Below are 22,073 nucleotides of genomic sequence, written 5' to 3' on the forward strand. Positions count from 1 at the left end.
AAAAATGATCCCATGGTTTCTAAAAGTGTTCTGGTCATTTGAAAACAAGAAGCTTTTACTTAGCCACTGTTTGACAGCGGTTATGCAGTCCAAAAAACAGAGAACTGCATTATTGACACCTGACTTGGATAAATAGATTTGTAAATCATCTGCTTAATTGTGGAAGCACAGTTGCTGCCCAGTTATAACTTCACCTAGTGGAAACATATAAAGGGAAAAGAGAAGAGGCCTGAGAATGGAGACCCATGGCTTGTGAGACTGAAGTTTGTCAATTGACTTTGTTTATTCTGAAGTGCTTCATGCTTTTTCTCTTCATTTGCCACTAGTTTTTCTGTCAAACCAGTGGCAATGGTTTGACAGACAAACAGGCCATTAGGCATGACCTAATGGCCTGATTCACATGGAGGCCATGCCATTAGGCATGACCTCCAATAGACCTCTGAATGTGGACTGTGGCATCTGGCACCAAGATATTTGCAGTAGATCCGTTATCTCCAGTGAGCTGTGAGGTGAGGGCCTCAATGGATTTAACTTGTTTGTCCAGCACATCCCACAGATCCATCTGAACAGATGGATACATTTTTGTGGAATCAGGAGACCAAATCAACATCACAATCTCTTTGTACTGCTGATGGATGAAAATGATCTACACTGTGCAAATCAATGTTTAGGTACTTATCAAAGAAAACAATCAACATGGCCGGCAGGACCCATGATTCTACAAAAGAACATTGCTTATCCTAGATATTTCCCTATTGGTGCAATCTTCTTTAGGGCTGCACTGATTGTAGTTTTCCGACCAATCACAGAGCTTTAAAAAACCTGACCAGCCAATTCCGATTTTGCCCGACAATGGTTTTTTTGTCTGAAAAGTGGCTAAATTTAGCCACATAGTCACTAAGTTGGTAAACGTTAGGTGACTGTGATAGCGCTAAGACCCATGTCTTGGCTCTGATTGGTTGTTTCTTCATAGCACTAGGAGAAGACAGAACTTTGGCCTTTTGCTAAACAGTTAAGACTGGAAAGACAACTAACTAAGGAAAGACGTTGAAAATAAGGATGTTTTTATTTCCATTCTCAGGTGCCTAATTGTCCTCTGTGTGGTGATGGTGTTTGTTCTGGAGATAGCTACACATCAGGCCAGGTGATTATCAATCCTGTCCAAATAGCCTCTAATGATCCCCCTCTCCAGATTCAAGCCCTTTGTTCCAGGAATTGCGCAGGTCCAAGAAATTACACCAATCCGAGCTGCAATCAAAGTATTCTGTAAGAATTTCACACCAAACCTGTTTTCCAAGAAGCACCAGACCTACGCCTGCCATTGACGGTGTTCATTGCAGTCAGCTTCAATCACAATTTCATAAGGACGCATCACATGCTTGGAGTGTTTGTCTGTCATCACAACACCAGAGAGCAGAAGGTATTCCTTCAGCTGTTGGCTAATCCCACGCAGGCGGATGATGTGTCTTCGGACAGGGGTGTGCACAACACTTAGTAGCATGATAAGTGAGTGTACACAGCGGTGGACCTTTACCCCTCATCTGGAAACATGTCAGAGGAGCCATCACTGTCAGAGCACCTCGACTGTGTGTCACAACTGTTTATGAGGGTGTGTGTTTATGGGTGTAACCCTCCCACTCCTGCGCTCTGGTCGACCAGAAAAAACACACATGCGGAGGAAATCATTTAGTGTGACTCATCACTCAAAAATGTGATGAAAACAAATGAAGGATTCTATTCTAATTTCAGTAATAGATTGTTTCAATTTTTGCAGCTACAAACAAATACATATCCAATTTTACAGCAGAAGACTTCATCAAGTGACCCTGAGGTGGTCCAGCAGCCCTTCCTGCCAGGATACGTATAATCTCCATGGACTTTGAGCCACCCTTTTTGTTTAAAGGCTCCATTGTGTAACAATGAGGTTTCTATACCATTAGGTGGAAAACGACCCTCCCTGTCAGGCTGGGCAAATAAACCTGTGTGGATTTATTCCCCTCTATAACAACAGGTTATGTTGAATTTTCTTGATAAAGTCTGAAAAGGAATACAAATCAAGCTTTTGGCTTGAAGTTAATGAGATAATGAATAAGCATGTTAAAGTATGCATCAGGTGATTTTACTCAGGTTTACCAGAATCTGTTCCGTTTAGAATTTTCTCATTGTTTACATACGTTTAAAATTAAAAGTTCAAACTTTTGGAAATGGGAGCCAGCTAGGCTTTACCTTGGTGGTGATGTGGTGTGGTGCATGTGTTTGGGAAACTGGGAGGACTTACTGACCTTTTGCTCAGTGTGGCATTTTTCTATGCAAAATGTGTTGGATTTCATATCTGATTAAAAATAAAGAGAGCAATAAAAAAATATTTTTTTCAAATATATACCATGTTTGAAAATTAAGATGTTTTGGACTGCTTCTATCTGTAAATGTTCATTCTGAGCAATGTAGAAATATCTTGCATATTCTCAAAACGAGGCTAAAACAAACAGAAATCAGAGGAAACAGAAAAATATATATATATTTGAAATGAAAGATGGGAAGATTTTGTTATTACAGCTGAGGCTGACTTTGATAAAGTTCAGGCCCAAATCTGAGTGATAAGGATTATCTGATGTAGTATCTGTTGCCACCTTCAGAGAGTAAACTGAACCCTGGACCCTGAGTTTGACCTTTGTTGGGGAAACTTTCCAAGCATCCAGGCAGACATTTAAAGCTTTAACATCTCCTGCCTGCTAACTGGTCCTAGACTGCAGGTTAGTTTGACATTCCCTTTCTTCTGTGGACACCTGGGTAACAATCCGTGGCTCATTCTCTGTTTTTCCTTGTAGCTGTCTACTCTGGTGGTGGGACAGTCCAGGCAAGACCTTCAGCATTTGGGTTGCTCACTCAGTTTCTTTCAATTCTTCACAATCACATAGTTTGCAACTTAAAACTTGTGCTGAATTAAAATTCTGAATCTCTCATAACCAGCCATCACACTTGAACTTCTCAGGGTTCACAGATTGAGAATGTTGAGTGGAACTAACATTTATAATAAAGGATATGTTCACATAATAAAGGACATGTTCTATCCGTTATGTCTTATATCCAAATGCTGGTGAAAAAATCTCAAACTTTATTTTGAAGTTTAGGTGTATTTGTTTTCTGCTGAGGCCAAAACAAATTCTATTTCTATTACATTCATCTTGGAAGTTGATTGTAATGTGGTTTATACACAAACTAAAACAGTTTCTAACCTGAAGGGCTGTTGTAAGCCACTGGTCTGATATCTTCAGGCTTACATTGATCAAAAAGGTTCAGGTGGTTCCAGGCTTCAGGTCCAGGATTTCCTGCTATTGTTGGTTCCACAGGTCAGTACAGAGTTCAGAAAAATGGATTAAATTCACAGCCTGTCATCTCTGAAACTACTTGCAAAGCAGCCTGAAGCCTAAGGATGTACTAACGTTGAACACATGAAGGACTTTATATTTTGTGAATACACAGATGCTTTTACCATCTGAACAATTTCTTCTGTTTTACCTGTTTTGTCACATTTAACTACCTTGGATTATGAAATAAATTTTAGTCAGACTAAAGTCAGACTTTCACTAGTTCAGCTAGTGAAACTGAATTCATTTGTAAAAGGAAAAAATCTATCATTTTTATTACAAGTTTTTATTATAACTAAATTAGTCTCAGATCACCAAAGATTTACAAATATGTTTACAAATATATGCAAATCTTTGTTTATAATCAGCTCATGTTGAAAAAACACAACTTCTTAATTTTTGTGTTTCCGTCAAATAAAAGATGAAATTAAAATCACATGCGAATAATCTTCTCACACGATAATTCATTAAAAGTCATGGTAGGCCGGCCATTCCCAAGAAGGTTGTCAAACAGGTCGATCCAAGTCTACCTGGTTATGATCATACCTTGGTGTGGCTGGTGAAACTGAACTCGGCTTTCTAAAAATCTGGATAGCCATAGTTAATTCATGATTTCACAAGGGAGCAAATACTTTATTTATTTATTCTTTTTTTTTTACGTTAGGCCAGATAAACCAAATTAACTTGGAGTAATCACGCCGTGAGCTGATTGTTGTATGGCATACCTTCATGGAAATTATGACTTTTTTTCCACTTATGTAATGGTAGTGAAGCATGCAGGATGATCTGTCTGCACTGCATGATCGTCCTCTAACAGGGCGTCACCAGAAAGCATGTAGAATCTAGAATGCCGTCCGTCTGCCCTCTACAACCAATGAACCAGCAAGCTGCCTCTCAGTATCGACATGCTGCTTGAGGCCAACACACACTCTGCAAGGACAGAGAAATTTGGGCCACACTTTATTTGAAGCGGTGTGCATAAGACTGACATGATACTGTCATAAACATGACATTCGGTAAATAATGACACTTTTAATGCAAAGTTGCTCTAAAAGTTGCGTTAAAAGTCCATTAAAAGTGCCAATTTTGTGGAGACCAAACTTTTTATGTTCATGACAGATGTTATGTCATGTTTATGACAGTGTCATGTCAGTCTTATGCACACCCCTTCAAATAAAGTGTTACCCAAATTTGTTCATGTTCCTGAAGTGAAGAGAGCAAGAACGAAAGGCTCTCTGGTCAGGACACTTCTGACTCTACAACAACTAAAGTTCAGAAGTCTCTCTAAGTCTTTATTGGGCTGTTCTTCTGCAGTGTCTGCATGTGGTAACTGTCAGACACCACACAAGAAAAAACGTTCTTACCAGAGGATGTATCAAAAACGAGGTACTAAAACTCCCAGACTAGGGCAGTGAGAACAAAATGATATCATGTCAGGGAACATGTTTTTCTGTCCCTGTGTGTACAAACTTGCCTTAAGTTTGGGAAATTTTAACTTTTATTTCTCGGTCAAAGAAATAATAAACATACAATTGGCAAAAAGAGTAAGAACATTTGAGTTTGGTTGATTATCTTTGTTGTAAGTGCTTGTTGTTACAGAACTCATAGCTGAGGCTAAACCTCATTTGTTACCCTTCAAAGGGCAACAACTTTGTGTCCGTTTTCCAGACAAAGTGCCATTTTATAGCATAATCAAGTAACTATGTTACCATCAGTTGTTAGAAAAAATGCTGAATATATAAATACCAAATATGAGCTAAAAGAAAGTTGACCCAATAATTTAACTCCCTCAAATTGGACCTCTAGCTCTTAAGAAACTCTTTCTGAAATGTTGCCTTCAGGGAGTCATCACAACATGGCTCCTCTATTAACCCATTAACAACATTTTTACAGCATTTCACTGAAAAGTATCTCCCATAATGAGCTCAGCAGATGCATAGTTCTGCCAGGTGTTTGCTAATTGCGGCTGGCTAGTCAGAAGGAGTGGCGTGGGGGAGTTGCGGGTGGAGGGCTGCTCTGTGAGGCGGAAACTTGGAAGCTGCATCTCTGAGGAGTTAGGTCATTGCTTGGGGGAGCTAGGCTCCTCAAGCGTTTTGCACAGCTGAATGGTTTCAAACGTGCATTAAAGTAGCACTCCAGAAATGTGTTTGATGAGAATAACATCAGATGATGGAAAGCTAAAAAAATCAATTTGACATAATTCTGCCCCTTTAAATGTTCCCTCCTTTCCACATACTGGAGGAGAAGAGCAGAGCAGAAGGCAAAGGTGGTGGCATTACAAGTTGGGCAACATGGTACAAGTGATTGCTAAAGCATCCAATAATTAGTCACAAGACGTTGACACAGACTTGTAGTCTCATTTAGACAACATCACGATTGTTAACATCCTGGCAAGAAGCAAACCTGTGGGACTAAATCATAATTTGACCATTCAGGTGAATTTTCGGGCAATTGATCATAAAGGTGTCACAGTGGTCCGGTGATATATGGATTGGGAGCGGAACAGCCAGAATGCAGCCACTTCATTAGACAAACTTGTTCAGTTGATTAAAGGACAAATTGGGGATCAGCCACTGACAGCAGTCACTCACTGCACCTAGGAGTCTAGACATGGGGAAGAAAACTTGTTGAAGTTTAAATTGAGAATGAGGAGGAAGAAAAAAAGGTGTTTAAGTTACTCTGAATGTGGCAATTTGACTATATGAGAAACTATCGATCTCCTAGGACTTGTACACAACATTCTCTTGGGTTTAAAGAGAATGGTTAAACATAATAAATCAAGCAGCAATTTTGTGGATAAAAACATCCTGATACCCAAATAACAGAGGATGATGGACAGGTTGTGTAAAGATAGTAGAAAGGAACTGGTGTCACTTCTGTCAGCTCTCAGAACAGGAAACTGAGGCTACAATTCACACGTGCTCATGAAAATTGGACAGCAAGCGACTTGTTAAAAGTTCAAATATTTGATGAATATTTGAACCACCTTAAAACATGGATCTCTCCTGCCTTATATCAGCAGTTCAGGTTACAGGTAGTCGTGTGGGAGATACTTTCTTTGTACCGGTTAGTATCAGTTGATCGTTGTGTAAGCATTATAGTAAACCTGAGTCTCTGTACTCCAGTGGCCGCCACAGTCTCCAGATTTGTTGCAGCATCTTTGTGATGTGGTTGAATAGTTGTGCGTCCATCTGAATCGTCTTAGAAATCTGCTGCAACTGTAAAATGCTGTTATGTCAAAATGGGTTAAAATCTCTCCGCAACTTTTTCTGCAACTTATTGAATTTATGGCACAAAAAAGGGCCATTAACTGTGTCCACCGTTGTCATGCCTACAGAAACTCCTGCTACAAATTTGCCACAAATCAGCAGCTATTGAAGTTCAGAGGAAAGTCCTGTCTTGAGAAGACCTACCAGTCACAAACAGACAGAGATCATGTGCTGCAAAAAAGCAATCTTGGAACAGATCCAGTATAGATCATAGGTTTGTAACCTGTATTACAGGTACAGCACAGCTGAGCGACTTTGGTTTGAGGTGACAAGCAGACTGAAGAGTAAACAACATAACACACCACCTTGAATCTGTGTTGTAAGTTGAATCATTACGAGACATCCTGGGCAATCTCAACACTGATATACAGAGAGGATCTTTCTTCTGACAACAGGAAGTTGGGCGGACAGTGTCCTGCAGCCAGTCAAGACTCAGAGGGTGCGTCCAGGTGCAGTCACACTGTTTCTGGGCAGTAAATCCTCCACTCAAAGTCGTCCTCCACCGGGCGCTCATCTGTTATTTCAGGCATGCCTATCATTCCTCATCAAGCGCCGGATTGCACACTGGGTTTTACTGATAACCACCACATGCCAGCGGTCCATGGTTGCCCAGGGTAACGTCTGGGCAGGTAATCAGTAACACCTGTGGATAAGTCAGTGAGCTGCTGACTCAGAAATGTGCAGCAGCAGCAGAACAGTTTGAAATGAGTTTCTCACAAACTCCTCCCCGGTTTTTTCACATGTTGTCTTTCATATGTTGTGGATAATCTGTTGTTTGTTAATGCACAATTACACATGCACATTTTGTATCATACAAAACTGATCCTACTCCGTTGCACTCTTCTTGGATCGGAGGACACGGTTTCTGATAATAGCACAGTTTTGTTATAAGTATATTATTCTTAAGTATATTATTATGTTTTTACATATCTTAATATTTTTTTTTATCTTTGTGTTGACCTAAACGCATCGATGCAGGTGTTACACCTGAATTTCCCCACTCTGGTATATAAAGGACATTTGCAGTTCTATCCAGCAGCCGTTATTAAGTACTTCAGGTTTGTCAGGCTCTGCAATTTTCCATATGTGGAAGTGGTTTGCATAAGGTTGTGGCTTCATCAACACTCTGTGCACTGAAAGAAAGATATTTGATGTTAGTTCTTTATTTTATATATTAAACCAATGTGACTACATTTTGTTTCTTTCTTTTGATCATTTTCAACAACTTCAATCTATGTCATACTTTAATGTAAAAAGATAAACCTTCACATGTTCATAAATTTTCTTTTAGCTCTACATCTCCCTTTGCATTTTTTGTGAATATTTCTTGACCTGCTTGGAGAATTTATTGTCTATTTGCTCTAAAGGCTTGTATAAAATATTTAGGAATATTTTTTCTCACAATAACCATTTTGTTCACACAATTTTGTTGGGTTTGAAATAATCCTTGCTTCACTCTCTGTAAAGTACTAAATTGATACAGAGTTGGCCAGTGGTTTTTCTTTTGCATTTCAGTACATGTTAAGTGTCATAATTCCCAGCTATGAATCCCATACATAAACAGTAATGTTGTAATATGTAACTACTACATGTTTGGTAATATAAGCTAAAGGTATTTCTTTACCAAAGCATCCATCCATTTATCCCTGTGAGCTGGCGCGTAAAAACGTGAAGAAAAAAAATCTCTAGGTAGGCTTCAGCATCAGTTTTACAATAAATCTGCCTTTTCCATCCATTGCCATTCAGTATTTATAACTCAGTTTGTAAAAAACAAGGCCTGGATATGTAACTGAGGAGGTTGTTGCACACATGTTCCATGGAAAAACCTGGTCCCACTCAGCAGTGGCCCTGAGCCCACTTTACCAGTGTCCACAAAAAAGTTGGTTCCTCTCTTGATTTGCTGTCTTCTTCTTTCCAACACAAAGAGTTAGCTTGTGTGCAGGAAAGCTTTTTCCTCTTATTTAAATCAGACTCATTTCATTTGGCTCCTCTTTCTATTAATTCATGCTGCATCGTTCTCTCATGTTTCCGTATATGTGTGTGTGTGTGTGTGTGTGTCCTTGTGTGATCCCGCTCTTACAGTTCTCCTCTGCCCCGCCCCTCGGCCACACCCACCGTTGCCGCGGCAACGGGGTTTACCACTAACCGGCAATGACTTATGCAGATACATGTGTGACTGCAGTGGAAATGGCGTGGTTGCCACGGAAACGGCAGTACACAGAGCCATACAATATGCAACTGCGCATTGTGGGGTGCGTAGCTGCGTGGTGGAAACAAACGCAGCTCAGGGCATGTGTGTCACTGGAGATTTGCAGTCGCCTCTCTTCCTGGCAACCGACCCGACAGAAGTTGCTCAAACACAAAGTCTTTGTGAGAAACTGATTCACGTTAATTCGGCCAAACTCAGGACTCAAAACTTCTGCACATTTTTGGAGACTGAGTCATAACACAAACAGCCCCTGTGCAGACTGTAAAACAATGAAAGATAAACACATTTCTGTCCAGAAATGGAACTCTGTGAAATTGTGTGTGAGGGTGAGAGAGGGTAACGGAGAGGGGCGGGTGGACTTTGTCCTTTAAAGACAAAGACACAAGAAAGCACAAATGAAGACACACAGTCTTTTTTAGATGTCTGACAGTGCAAGTGAAGAAAACTGAGCTCAGTCTGTTTCCAATTAAGCTCTCACAATGCTCCTCTTTGTTGGAGGTTGCGTATGGTTTCAGTTATCCCCCAAAAAAGTAATAATGTGCAGATCAAACATAAGGATTTTCATATATTTTCACAAAAGTGGTGAATAATAATGTATTTTGATTTAGAAAAACAAGAAAATGTGAAGTTTTCTCCTGGGAAGTAAAGTACAGGTGTGGACATTCTGCCTCGTCTGGTATGTGATTCATCTATATAATGATTTCTCATCATGTTAGTGTGAGAAGGAGAACAGTTCTGTCAGCTGGCCATAGGCAGAGTTTTGCATGTGTCTGTCCTACACAAAGGATTCAGCTGAAGCCATGTTGTGTAGTTAAAATGTACCTGTTGTACTGTTACATTATGCTGTATATGACTTTATATGCTTGCCTCTTACATACTAAATTGAAAATGTTCAACACTTTACTGTAAAAGGTAAAATGCCAAGTTATGGATGTTCTTTGAATTCAGATCTATGACATTTGTGGACTTCATAAAAAATGCAACCTAAGGGCCAATGGAAAAATCGATCCATCATCTCAACCCAGTAATCCTATACGGTCACCTTTCTCCAGCAGACTTTAGACGAGAGGCAGGGTACACCCTGGACAGGTCCCCAGAGACATAAAGGGTGAGTAACCTTGTGCACACGCGCGTAAGGACAATTTAGAGACCAGTTAACCAAAGAATCATGTCTTTGGACAGTGGAAGGAAGCTGGAGCACCTGGAGAGAACCCAAGGGACGAACATGCAAATTCAATGCTGGTTTCAAACCCAGGGCCTTCCTTCTCCAAGGCAACAGTGCTACCCACTGCACTATATGCAGCCTACCCAAAGCAAACAATACCACAATGTTACCATTCCTTCTCCACAATGTATTGACATATCAAAGTTAAATATTAAACTGGAACTTTTCATTACGATTTTTTAAAATTTACAGTCAAACACTTTTCTCTCACAGTGCCCACCCATAATAAACAGATGCATGGATGCTCTATGTTTTATTGCAGCATATGTCATTCTTTGCTACTGAAAAGTGCAATTTTCCACCAGCATCATAAAGTGAAATGGGACCACCCCATGGAGCCCCAGAACAATGCCCACAGTGTGTCTCAAATGCCAGCACATTTCAACCAAACGTCTGAGTGGAGCTGAGAAAAGCATGGAAAGGAAAAAAGTAGCAGGAAAAACACTGGCACAGGGCCTGGAAAAGAGGCTGTTTTGGGTTGCTGTGGGAAAACTCCAAAAGCATATTAGAACCTGGTAGTGATAAGTGACACTTACGCCATAGAGTGGTATTTATCAGAATGAGAAAACACCAACTATAGCTCATCTTCAGTTCACAGCTTATTGACAAGATGTTTTCGAGGTCTGGTGAAAACAAAAAGGATGAGGATTCTTTTGGGCAGTAGTGAGTGTGAGACTCAAATATAGAATATAACAAAACATTCATATGCATCTTTGCTACCCTCTTCTGCACGTGTGTACATCTGTAGATAAATATGCCAGTGCCACATACAAGTGTAGCTCTAACTGACACGCCTGGCTGGGTGCCTCTTACTGCCACAAAGATGCTGACAGACATGTAGCAAATCCATTCATAAAAAGACATGCTTATCCCTTCTTTATGGAAGGAAGATTCAACTACGGTGCAGAAAAAAAAACACGTCAGCACTTTTTGTCCAGGATGGAGGCAACGTTGTAATCTAGCCGTCTCCTCCACATATGTGAGACTCAAAGAAGAGGGCGGAGGATTGGGTTTGTGTGGGAGGTAAAACGGTTCCATAGTCCTAAAGTCTCCAACTGCTACAGCAACTGTAGTAGACTCAAATTTCTTTGATCAAAGACATTTTTAGTCCATCTGTTAAGAGAAGGCAGTGCAGAGTATCAACAAACTTAGATTTCTTTATGACCATACCATCACAGGTAGTAAGCTGATTATCTGCTGTAATCTAGTTGTTTGGATTGTTTATGCCTATGGAGGTGGCGTTTGTCCCTAAACCCCCGAACACCAAATGTCCACGTGTCTTTGAAGAAGATGCTAAACCCTGCATTGCCCATGATGAGTCATGGAAAGCCAGTGAATGCCTTTGAGCATACTGTAAACCCCCTTCTAGAGCCTGGTCAGGATTTGGTCTCAAACTGTGGGAAATGCATGGGTGAGTTTGTAATTTCTGATCAACAAAAAGCTCTTTGATTTTGTAATTTTTTTTCTTCAGCATAGGAATGCTTGCCAGTCAGAAGAAAGAGAGAGAGCTTTTTCTGCTCATCTGGTAAGGACTCTGCTTTTACCACACCAGGTCTGGCTTTAATTTTAACCCCCTACTTCTTTAATATCCTTGTAATCCACTTCAGAGTTATGGTGGATGTAAGAGGAAGTTTTGAACGGGCAATTAACCGAACATGCTGGATTACCTCCATGCATGGAGAAGCCATGTTAACTCTAAAGCAGCAGCTGGGATTTGAACCCAAGATTGTTTTACTCTTAGGCTCAGGCAGTAACTCTTCTCTACCCTTTACTTTTTAATCTACACCTTTAAACAACAACAAAAGACAGTAACAGTTTGCTTAATAACAGAAGACTCATTGATCTGACATATCTTTTTCATATGCAAATTTATCATTAATAGAATGCCTGCCATAAATCTACTACCGTCTGTTAATCCAACATGGCTGTGATTATAAGATGTCCATTTGGGAAACCCTAACATCAGCTTCCTGTATTTTTGGGGTTTCTTTAATATTTTTCACAGTCCTTTGTTGCAACACATCCTGAATTTATTTTATCTGTCAAACTCAACAATCAAAATTATTCAGTGGTGCCAAATAATTGTTACAGACAACATGATTGGCTGATACCTGCTGTGGAGCAATCAGCAAATAAACTGACCAGCCATAATAGCAATTCAAGTTGTTTTATGGTGGTAGTGCAAGAGATACAAAATTAATTACATATTCTTGATATAAATGGACCATGTGTAAAGAATACATTTTATTGTCGTCTGTTTTACAGCCACACTAATGCACTTTTTCTGAATTTCAATTAAGAAAAAGTTTTCAATGCAGAACTTCTCTTTGCGCCTCATGTAGGTCAGTAGATCAATCCCAAAGTACTGCTGAGGCTTGTATTATGCTACAATGACAATAAAGATTATCCTATCTTATCTTTAGTGATTTTATAAGATTCAGAAATGTAAAGAGTTCAAGTTTTTATGCATTTTTTTGATGTAGGTATATAATTTAGAAATTTAAGTTTGAAGATTTATTTAAACTGTTTATGTTACTTAATTGTGGAACTATTGGCCACATGAAACATTTCAGATACTCATAAGAAATATTCATACTCATATGTCTATAACTGTTCAGATTCTTATAGGGGAAGCCTTGTTATTACAAGTGAAGAAATCAGCTCATGGAGAGTAGAAGGTTCCTGTGTAGAAACCGGAAACGTATGCGTTTCCTTCTTGTGTGATTATAGTAGGTTGCCAGGGAGACCAAATCTCAAACACAAGGAGGGGGTTGGGCTTCACCTTCGTACTATTTACATACAAACTTCTGCCTCACACTGATCCATAGTGAACTTCTAGATATTTCTCTCTCTTTTGCAACTCACAGTGTGCACTAATATGACACAGTGTGACAGTGAGTCACTCTGGGGCATGTGACCAACAGGCTCTGCCAGCTCCAACTCCAAGAAAATCACCCCATCCCCTTTCCGCTCCTCAAATCCAGCATACGACTTAATTAGAATATTAAATCTCGACATGCACATAATGTCGTTATACTTGAAACAGATTGATTCCTTTGCGCTGTGTAACGCTGTGATCTATTCAGAAAGAGCGTCGTTTCAGCATAAACAGAATGTAGGCTTCAAAAGACAGATCAGGAGTTACATGAGGCAGGGATCTACTCATAACAGTCAAGCATTTTTTCTGTAACATTATCCTTCAGACAGGCCTCAGACAGTAGATTAGTACTCTGCAGAGGGTAAGTGGCCTGTTTGTTCCAGTGTGTTTTCACTGTGTGTGGAAGGGTTTGTCACAGGGTTAACTGTGTGAGTCAGTAACAGTAATGTGACCAGTGAGAGGATCTTATGAGTTTTTTTGTATGCATCTCATCTTTTGATCCCCTTTTCTCCTCTAATCAAACAAACTCATGTTCCCTGTTAAGCCAGACTCAGTAAGCAGGTACATACAGTCCTGTCCCAGCTTGCGTTACCCCCCCGCCGCGTTGGCTGCTTTAACAAAGCAGCCGGGTGTGTCTGTGCTTGAACTCACACCAAAGTGGATCGCATTGAGAGTCCGATTGTTGCTGTTTACGCTGGGCCCACGCTAATGCGTGACCGCTGAGTGACAGCCTTGGAGTGTCAGCGGAACATTGGGGGGGAGGGGTTTGGGCTGATGGGGAAAAACGCCACCCAGTGTTGGTGCCAAGCGCGACAATGAAAACTACCATAACGCAAACCATATTGCATTGCTACTTTTTAAGATATATTTTGAAATTTTTCAAAAATGTTCACACCCTTTTAAACGCAAATTTTTTGTAATAACATTTTGCCATGTTATTACAACAAATGTTGATGTATTATGTAAATAATACATTCAACTGGGATTTTATGTGGTGAACCAACACAATGTAGAACATGTCTATGAAGTGGAAGGAAAAATAAGGGACTTTTTCAAATAAAAATCTTGAAGGGGCAGTATTATGTGTTTTCCAGGCACATAGTTCTATTTTATAGCACAAGAATGTAACTATGTTAACTTCAGTTATTATAAAAATGCTCTTTATATTAAATATGACTAAAGGAATTGGACCTTTGTCTCTTTCTCAAACTCCGCCTTCAGGAAGTCATCACAGCATCGCTCCTCTATTAACCTTATAACAACGTTTTTACCAGTGTTCCAGAAGAATGAGTTCAGCAGATGAATAGTCCCAACAGGTGTTTGCTAATTGCTGCTGGCTAGTCTGAAGGGGCTGACTGGGGGAGTGGTAAGAAAGCGCTGCTCTGTGAGCCAGAAGTTTGGAAATTGCAGCTCTGAGGAAGAGTTTGAAGGTGGAGCTAGGTCCACCGTGGCGTTTTGCACAGCTGAATGGTTGCCATAGAGATTAAAGGATTTCTCAAACGTGCATGATAGAATCAAGGCAAAAGTCAATTTTAGATAACTTTGACCCTTTAAAAGTGCCTATGAATACAGTCTCCTTTTATGCTGATACCCACAAATATGAAAAGGCAATTTCCTTTAAGATACCCAATTAGAAGAATCTCTAATATGTGTAATTCAATCTGTGTAAATCCAGCTCTTCTACTTAGACATCAGAAGTTTACTAGAGAACATTAGTGAGCAGCCAATGATGTTTAGATGTCTTGATGTTAGTGATGAGAATTTACTAAAATAAAGACCAAACCAAGAAGCAGGAACAAGAGGGAACAAATAAACTGATAAAGCAAGTGGAGCACAGGAAATGGACGATACAGATCTGATCCGAGTCTTAACACAAAAATCTGACTTTTTTCTGCTATTGAGAAATTTATCATGAAAGTTTCTATTTCTAAAATATTTGTAGGTAAATTTCGGAAGTGTGTTCTTTGCTCGTTTTAGAGACCATCATTCACAGCTGACAGCAGACTTATTTTGCCTGCTCTAAATACTCTGCGGTCGTGAAAATAAAAAAATAAAACAACATCTAAGGATCTGTAGCAGTGCCAAGTTTCTGCACAGATAAGATTATCGTCTTTAGCGATTCCAAAAACTGAAACCACTGACGGCATCCTCACTATTTTCAGTACTGTACTGCCTGACTTGAGTTCCTGTTTCTTAGTTTTTTTTAACACTTTATCCGTTTCACTTTGGGGTTTTTTCTGTATTTGGGTCAATGTTTAGCAACTGTTTGAAACTGTCACCATGCAAACATGACTCATAGAAGAGTGAGGATGTGGTTCACTGAGAAGGATCGATATAAAAATCCTTATTTATGTCTTCAAACCGGATTATTAAAGCACAAAATGAACACTGGCAGAAGGTGACAAACCAGTTATGTTGATGTTAATTTACAGAAAATGTTGCTGTTGTCATGGAACTTTAACAGAATGTGTGTGTGTATATATATATATATATATATATATATATATATATATATATATATATATATATATATATATATATATAATTTTCATGAAATCATATACACTGCTCAAAAAAATAAAGGGAACACTTTAACATTTAAGTGAACACTGAAGTGTTCCCTTTATTTTTTGAGCAGTTTTTATTTCATTAAATAATTAATCATATATATATATGGCTGTAGGTGTACTGTCATCTTTCATACTTCAGGTTAATGAATGCAGGTCTTGCGTGTGTGAGGCATCATGCACACAGGAAGCTGTGGCACACCATCATGTTTGGTCTCAGATGATGGCAGATTCGCTGCTGGGTAGAGCTTAACACACCACCAAGCGTGCAAAAGCATGCACTGTTTCAAAGTCGGAATCATTTTTACCTGTGCAGAGCTTTGTGACGTTACTTTGCAGCTGAGACAATAGAAATGCATCAGAGGCATTTAAATGAGTTGCATTCATAGACACAGATCTATTAAGGCCTTATGAAACTACATTATTTCTACTGTAAGTTTTATTTCAGTTATAATTTATTTTAGAGTTTGGGATTTGTCCTTTAAAACTCAGCCTGGGTTAATTTTCCAGTTACAGTTTTTAAGTTATTGATTTTGTTCCATTGTTGTTCTTAGTTCCCGTTTTGATTTGATAAGTCTGGCTGTATTTCTCTTGTGTGCCATTTCACTTCCTGCTTTTGACCATGTAATTGCACAATTTGACATTTGAAAAATAGTCACTTGACATTAACACACAAATTTTGAAAATAACTTGTTTTTTGATAAAAGGGTTTGGGTTGGTTTTCTTAGGTTTTGGGTTTAAGCTTTGCTTTGCAAATGGTATTGTTTTGTCAATAAAAGTATTGGTAAAAGACTGTTACCTTTCCTGTATTTATTTTGTGTGCCCACAAGTTGGAACGACAACTTGGGGGCACAAGTTGTCCTTGTGGCCCCAAGACGCTCCCCTTATATACTTGGGAATGTCCAAGTATGTGACGTTTTGGGGATTTTACAGAAGAGTTATTAATTCAACACGTTGGAATGACAACATTTTATGAACTGTGATGCTACGAGAGCTCTGGTGGAGCCAGCTGCACATTGTCTCGGGAAAAAAACCCAAAAAAACATCTTCCTACCATTTCTTGATATTGTCTTCGTTGTTTTCGGCAGTAGTAACATCCGGCTGTTGATCATGTGATGCAAAAAAAGTTCTTCCATAGCATTTTCAAGAAATACATCTATTTTTATACAGCTGAAAAATCACCTCCTACTCATGAATAAACTTTGTCAAAATTGCTCCCGATAAGCAAATTTATTTTTGCAGTTTAGCATTATGCAATTGTATGGTTCATGAAAACACAGCTGGTGCAGCAAATACACTTTGACTGCCTGATAATCCAGCATGCCACAGAGTTGTCTTGGATTTGTCAAGAAAAATGACACAGCTCTTGCATTTGAGCCTTTTCAAGTTGTAGAAATGCAAACATTTTTCCTGAGTGTATTTCTATACATTTTGCGTATGCTGCCATTCTTAGCCAGGTCCTTCTTGTATCTTTTGATCTCAATGGGTCAAACCTGGGACATTGGGACAAATGATACCTGTTTTATTATTATCAATATTAGTAATACTGCTCATGTGCACTCTTGCTACAGAAACAATTCAACTTTGATACATATTTTGCCCTGTATTATGAGAAAAAAACTAATGATGATGTGACATCTCAGTAAAGTAACTTACCTGGACATGATGTACAGAACACTGTGAATTCCAACCAACTGCTCACTTTTCACAACGGAAATGCTACAAAAACACCAAGCCTACTTCAAAGACAGTATGTGGCATGATAGGCAACAGTGTGACAACGGATTTAGTCATTCAGAACATAAAACCATTTGTATGAGTTGAAAAGGTAACTCAATATGCTGGGGTCACACCCAGAACCCAGTCTTGCCTAGTTGAATCAACCCCTGGTTGGACCAGTCCGTATTTGACCCAGCATTAGTTTTCCTCTTCTCCAGCAGTTTCTATAAAGTGTACCTTCAGTTCTCACAGTTAAGCTGAAACTTTATTTCTGTTTCTCTCTCTAGTCATTCTGTGAACTTTGATGATCCCTGATTTAGGATTCCCCCAACATTCCTAGGACCAGAACCAAGTGAAACTGTTACAATAAAGTAGCTAGTACTCCATGTGCAGCCTTCCAAAGCTGTTAAAGCGTTATGCATTACAAAGCCGTAGAGTCTGACAACTCTTCCTCACTGAAACAAGAGATAACAGCCAAGAGAGAAAAATGTCAAGAGGTCAAGTTGAACTGTTGGTTTGAGATGAAAGAACAGCACTTCATCCTGGAAGTGGAGTGAAAGGACAGTCATAATTCACTTTGGACGAGTGCAGAAACCTCAGCACCAGTCTGCACCAAAATATTTGAGTCCAAACTTGTTACATAACTTTGAGGACTGAGGTTTATCTGCCGCAGTGTGAGGAATTTGTCACAAATTTGTGGCCAGTTATCTTGGGTGAAAGTTGAGAAAAATCAGGACCGAATTCCACATGGACATGAACTTCAGGTGACAGGATTTCATTTTGTCGTGTGTAATTTAAGCCATATGCTTTACCAAATGAGATCACCCACAGGTTATTCTGGCAGTTATTGTTCTCACTGGCTCCATTTCCATTACAAACATGCACAAAACTTTGTTAATATTCCACTAATGGAAAAAAAATAAAAAAAGACAATTTTGTAATTCCTTTAAATTGAACGCACACTTGAACAAGCTTATTCACGCGGTATTAAAAATCATGCTATGCAGAGCCAACTACTTCCTGTCTCTTTGGTGGTTGTGTTGCTATTGATCACGTGACTCGTGTCATGCAAATAAACTGTTTCCATTGCAGTTTTCCAAAATAAACAAATTTTGATACCACTGAAAAATCACCTCATCATGGCACCACAACTTTTTTAAAGGTTTTATTGGCTCTAGCAGCTTTTATTTGAAAGTGGTCAGACAAGAAAGTGGGTAATAACAGAGAGGGAAGACATGCTGCAAAGGTCACCAAGCCGGGACTCGAACCTGTGATGGCCATGTCGAGGACCAATGCCTCCTTACGTGGGTTGTGCTCTACCCCTTGACCACCACAGCACCCCGCACCAAAATGTATCGAAAAACAACAGTTTTTTTTTCTAAACTGCCATGTTGCATTAAGCAAAATTGTTTTTGAAAAGTCAAATTGCACAATAATATGGTCAATGGAAACACAGCTACTGTAACGTTGGACATTTTAACAAAGCTGAACAAAATGTTATATTCTGTGCTCTCTGAAGCGTTGAGTGTACCAAAGTGGCAAGGTTTTGGCTTTAATCAGCTTTCCATAAAGTGCTTAGCCACATCTAACTCCTGTCTAATCCAAACTTGAAGATTTAAACATCAGAATTGAGCCCGTGTTTGAAAAACATTGTTGCATTCCCAGGCAGTAAAAGTTCTTATCAAACCCGGGGCTTTATCTCCAAAAAAAAAAAAACATGGTGTGAAATGTGGTTAAGCTTTTAACGCCTTCCAGAGTAAGCAAAATTGTACACTGGCAAACATTAAAGGGAACAATAACATAGAAACACAATAGTGTAGTTAAACTGGCATTCGCAAAGAGGAAATAATGTTGATGTGACTCACTCCCTCACGGCTACTCCTTGTGAGGAAGAGAAAAAAGAAGTGGTAAAAAAATAAATAAAAAATCATCCAAGACTCTCCAAATCGTTGCCTCGGTTCTGGCTTCACGCTTCCTGTCCAGACCACGACTGACTCAGAGGATGAATAAATCTGGACTAGATTTGGTTCTTTAACCTTTTTGTGCACCAAAATGTATAGGTTTTAATGATATATCCGCTACTTTCGTAAACCCAGGAGCAAAAGTTTCAAAAAAATTATATAAACCCTCAATGAGCATGCAACAAACACATACACAATCCTCAGAGGCAAATAAAGCATATTTACTAGCACTTCCCTGTGAGCAGTAGCTAGGAACAAAGCATGCAGGGAGTCCAAAGTAACACCACAGCGTCTTTGTCCAAATGTTGGCCTGCAGGGGAGAGGAAATCTTGGCTGTGTGGAAAACAGGTATGACGGAAGAGGATTGGAATGTGCTAAAATGGTCAAACAGAGCAAAGAGAGACAAAAAACAGGAGCAAACGTCAATGGAAAGGAGTGACTGTGTCGGGTGAAGGAGTGCAGGGACAACAAGATGACAGCAGAGGCCTGCAACCAGGATAGGCTGGTGATTTGTGAGGACAGTTGTGGGGGAAAGAACTCTGGTACATGAAGATAATGAAGAAATGTGAGCAGAGGATGACTTTCTACACAGTCCGAGGTCTAGTCCACATTTGAAAACTGTGATATGAACAGGTATGAAAGCTGCAAACTAAAACGAATCATACCCTTACTACATCAGGACAGCACTGCAAAAACACAAAACCTTACCAAGTGTGTCTGGTCTAGTTTATTTCAAGTGTCTTAAATACATTTGAAATAAGACAAATCTAACTTACAAGTAATTTTCAGCAAGATATGGGAGCACGTCTTCAGTCAATAATTCTTCAATATCGATTTAAAAATGACTAGTTATAAGTGAATCAATCTGCCAATGGAACAGGACATATTTCCCATATTATAGGTTAAAATGTTTTGCTCCACTGGCAGATTATTTCACTTATAAATAGAGACTTTTTCATCAATATAAATGAATAACTGAGTTAATCTCAGAAAAGTTACTTATACATTAGTTTCATCCTATTTCAAGTGTATTTAAGATACTTGTAACTAGAAACTAGACCAAAAATACTTGGTGAAATTTGTGATTTTGCAGTATGAAGATAACTTAGTACTGACTTACTAAAGTAACTACAATTTTACAAAATATTCCTGCTCAAATTTAAAATGTAAGCTCTTGGATCTTGACATTTTAATTCCTGCATATGCACTGGCATGAACTCTGAGGAAATTAGAGAAGTTAGAGAGATAATTTGGGAGAGAAACTGCAAGCAAATGTATCAGTCGCATCACACTAGTACTGATCTCACCTGCGTATCAAGAGTATCAATATTTAGATTGATATGAACAGCCCTACTAACAGGTCAATCAGGTTATTGTAGCACATGGAACATTGCTAATGAGGAAAAATGACATATTTCACATAGTTTTGGGTCAGTTGGATCACATTGTTTCCTTCAGACTGGATTCCTGGAACATAGTAGATGAACATACAGCTGGATGGATGGACTGACAAATGGTAAGATGGGTGTGGTCAACTATGGAAGGACCTGGCAGACTCTCTTGTTCAAAGCTGGACAAAGTAGCCTCACATCAGCTTTGTGGTTGAACGGATGGGGAAGTATGAACTGCACGTTCACCACAATGCTGAATGTCATCTCCACATGCAGTCTGAGGTTACTGGATGAGTAAACAGAAGAAAATGCTGGGTATTAGCAGTCCTTGAACAATGTTCACCTTACGTGATCCCAACACATTGAATTTGTCAGATGATTTGGCCTCACACAGTGAAACTCATTTGGGTATAAAAGCCTGAGAAGTGTTTTAATTGCCACACATGTTTTCCTGAACCAAAGCAAGTTTGTTTGGCAATCTGGATAATTTGGCTGTTATGAGATCAGAGTGAAAATGTTTCAATGTAGTCCAACAAGGCCCTCCGAGTATGGTAAATGGTAAATGGACTGAACTTATATAGTTTATAAAAAACGTCTAAATGGATAAAGCAGCAGAATGTAACTTATTATTTTTTTTTTAACATATTGTTAAACTTACTAAGTCCTGAGAGTATAAGATGAGAGACTGGAGGTTTCTTCCTGTTGAAGGTGAGTCTTTGCTCTCCAGTATCACTGCAGAATATCAATAAATTGAGCTTCCCTGCATTGTTTGATAACTAGGATGAGTTGGAATGGATGTGTAATTGGACAGAAATAACTTTTTATGTAACTACACTGAATTATTATTATTTTTTTTTCTTATAAATTTAACTGCCTATGCAGGAGCATCCAAACTTTTTGACAAAACTGTCGATTCAAAAGTATTTGCAAGTCCAAAAAAAGAAAGAGAAAACTAAATTTAAGAAAACTAAGTTGTCCAATTATGCTTTTTTTTGTTTGTTTTTGCAGGAAATGGATGTTATTTGTTGTAAAAAGGATTTGGCACATTTTCTGTTTTAAAAATAAAAGCACCAAGTTTTCATATTCCTGTGGTAATCTTTTGACACATTTGTAATCAGTTACAAGAACAAGATTTGGGTCACTTTCTATATAAATGATTAGTATAATTAGCCAAATTCAGTAAATTTAATAAAAGCTGATTTGGGAGTGGAAAAGTACAAATCTCTGGACTGATATGGTTTTACTAATTAGAAAAGCTTTGTAATAAAACAAATACTTTGTGTTGTATGTAACATTTTTAGTTACAAGAAAATTATGTTGGTTATAATTTTAACCCGCTTTAAAAACAAAAAGTCAACCACCTATTCCAAATTCGTATTGTTCTTGAGCTGCAGTTGGGCGGAAACACAACCTCAGTCCAACTCTCCGGGTCTAAGTGATGTTCAGCTGTTTTATGTTGAGAAGAACTTTCTCACAGTTAGCTATG

Source organism: Poecilia reticulata, chromosome 7 (genome assembly GCF_904066995.2).
Source record: "Poecilia reticulata chromosome 7, P_reticulata-male-v2, whole genome shotgun sequence".
Taxonomy (NCBI): Eukaryota; Metazoa; Chordata; class Actinopteri; order Cyprinodontiformes; family Poeciliidae; genus Poecilia; species Poecilia reticulata.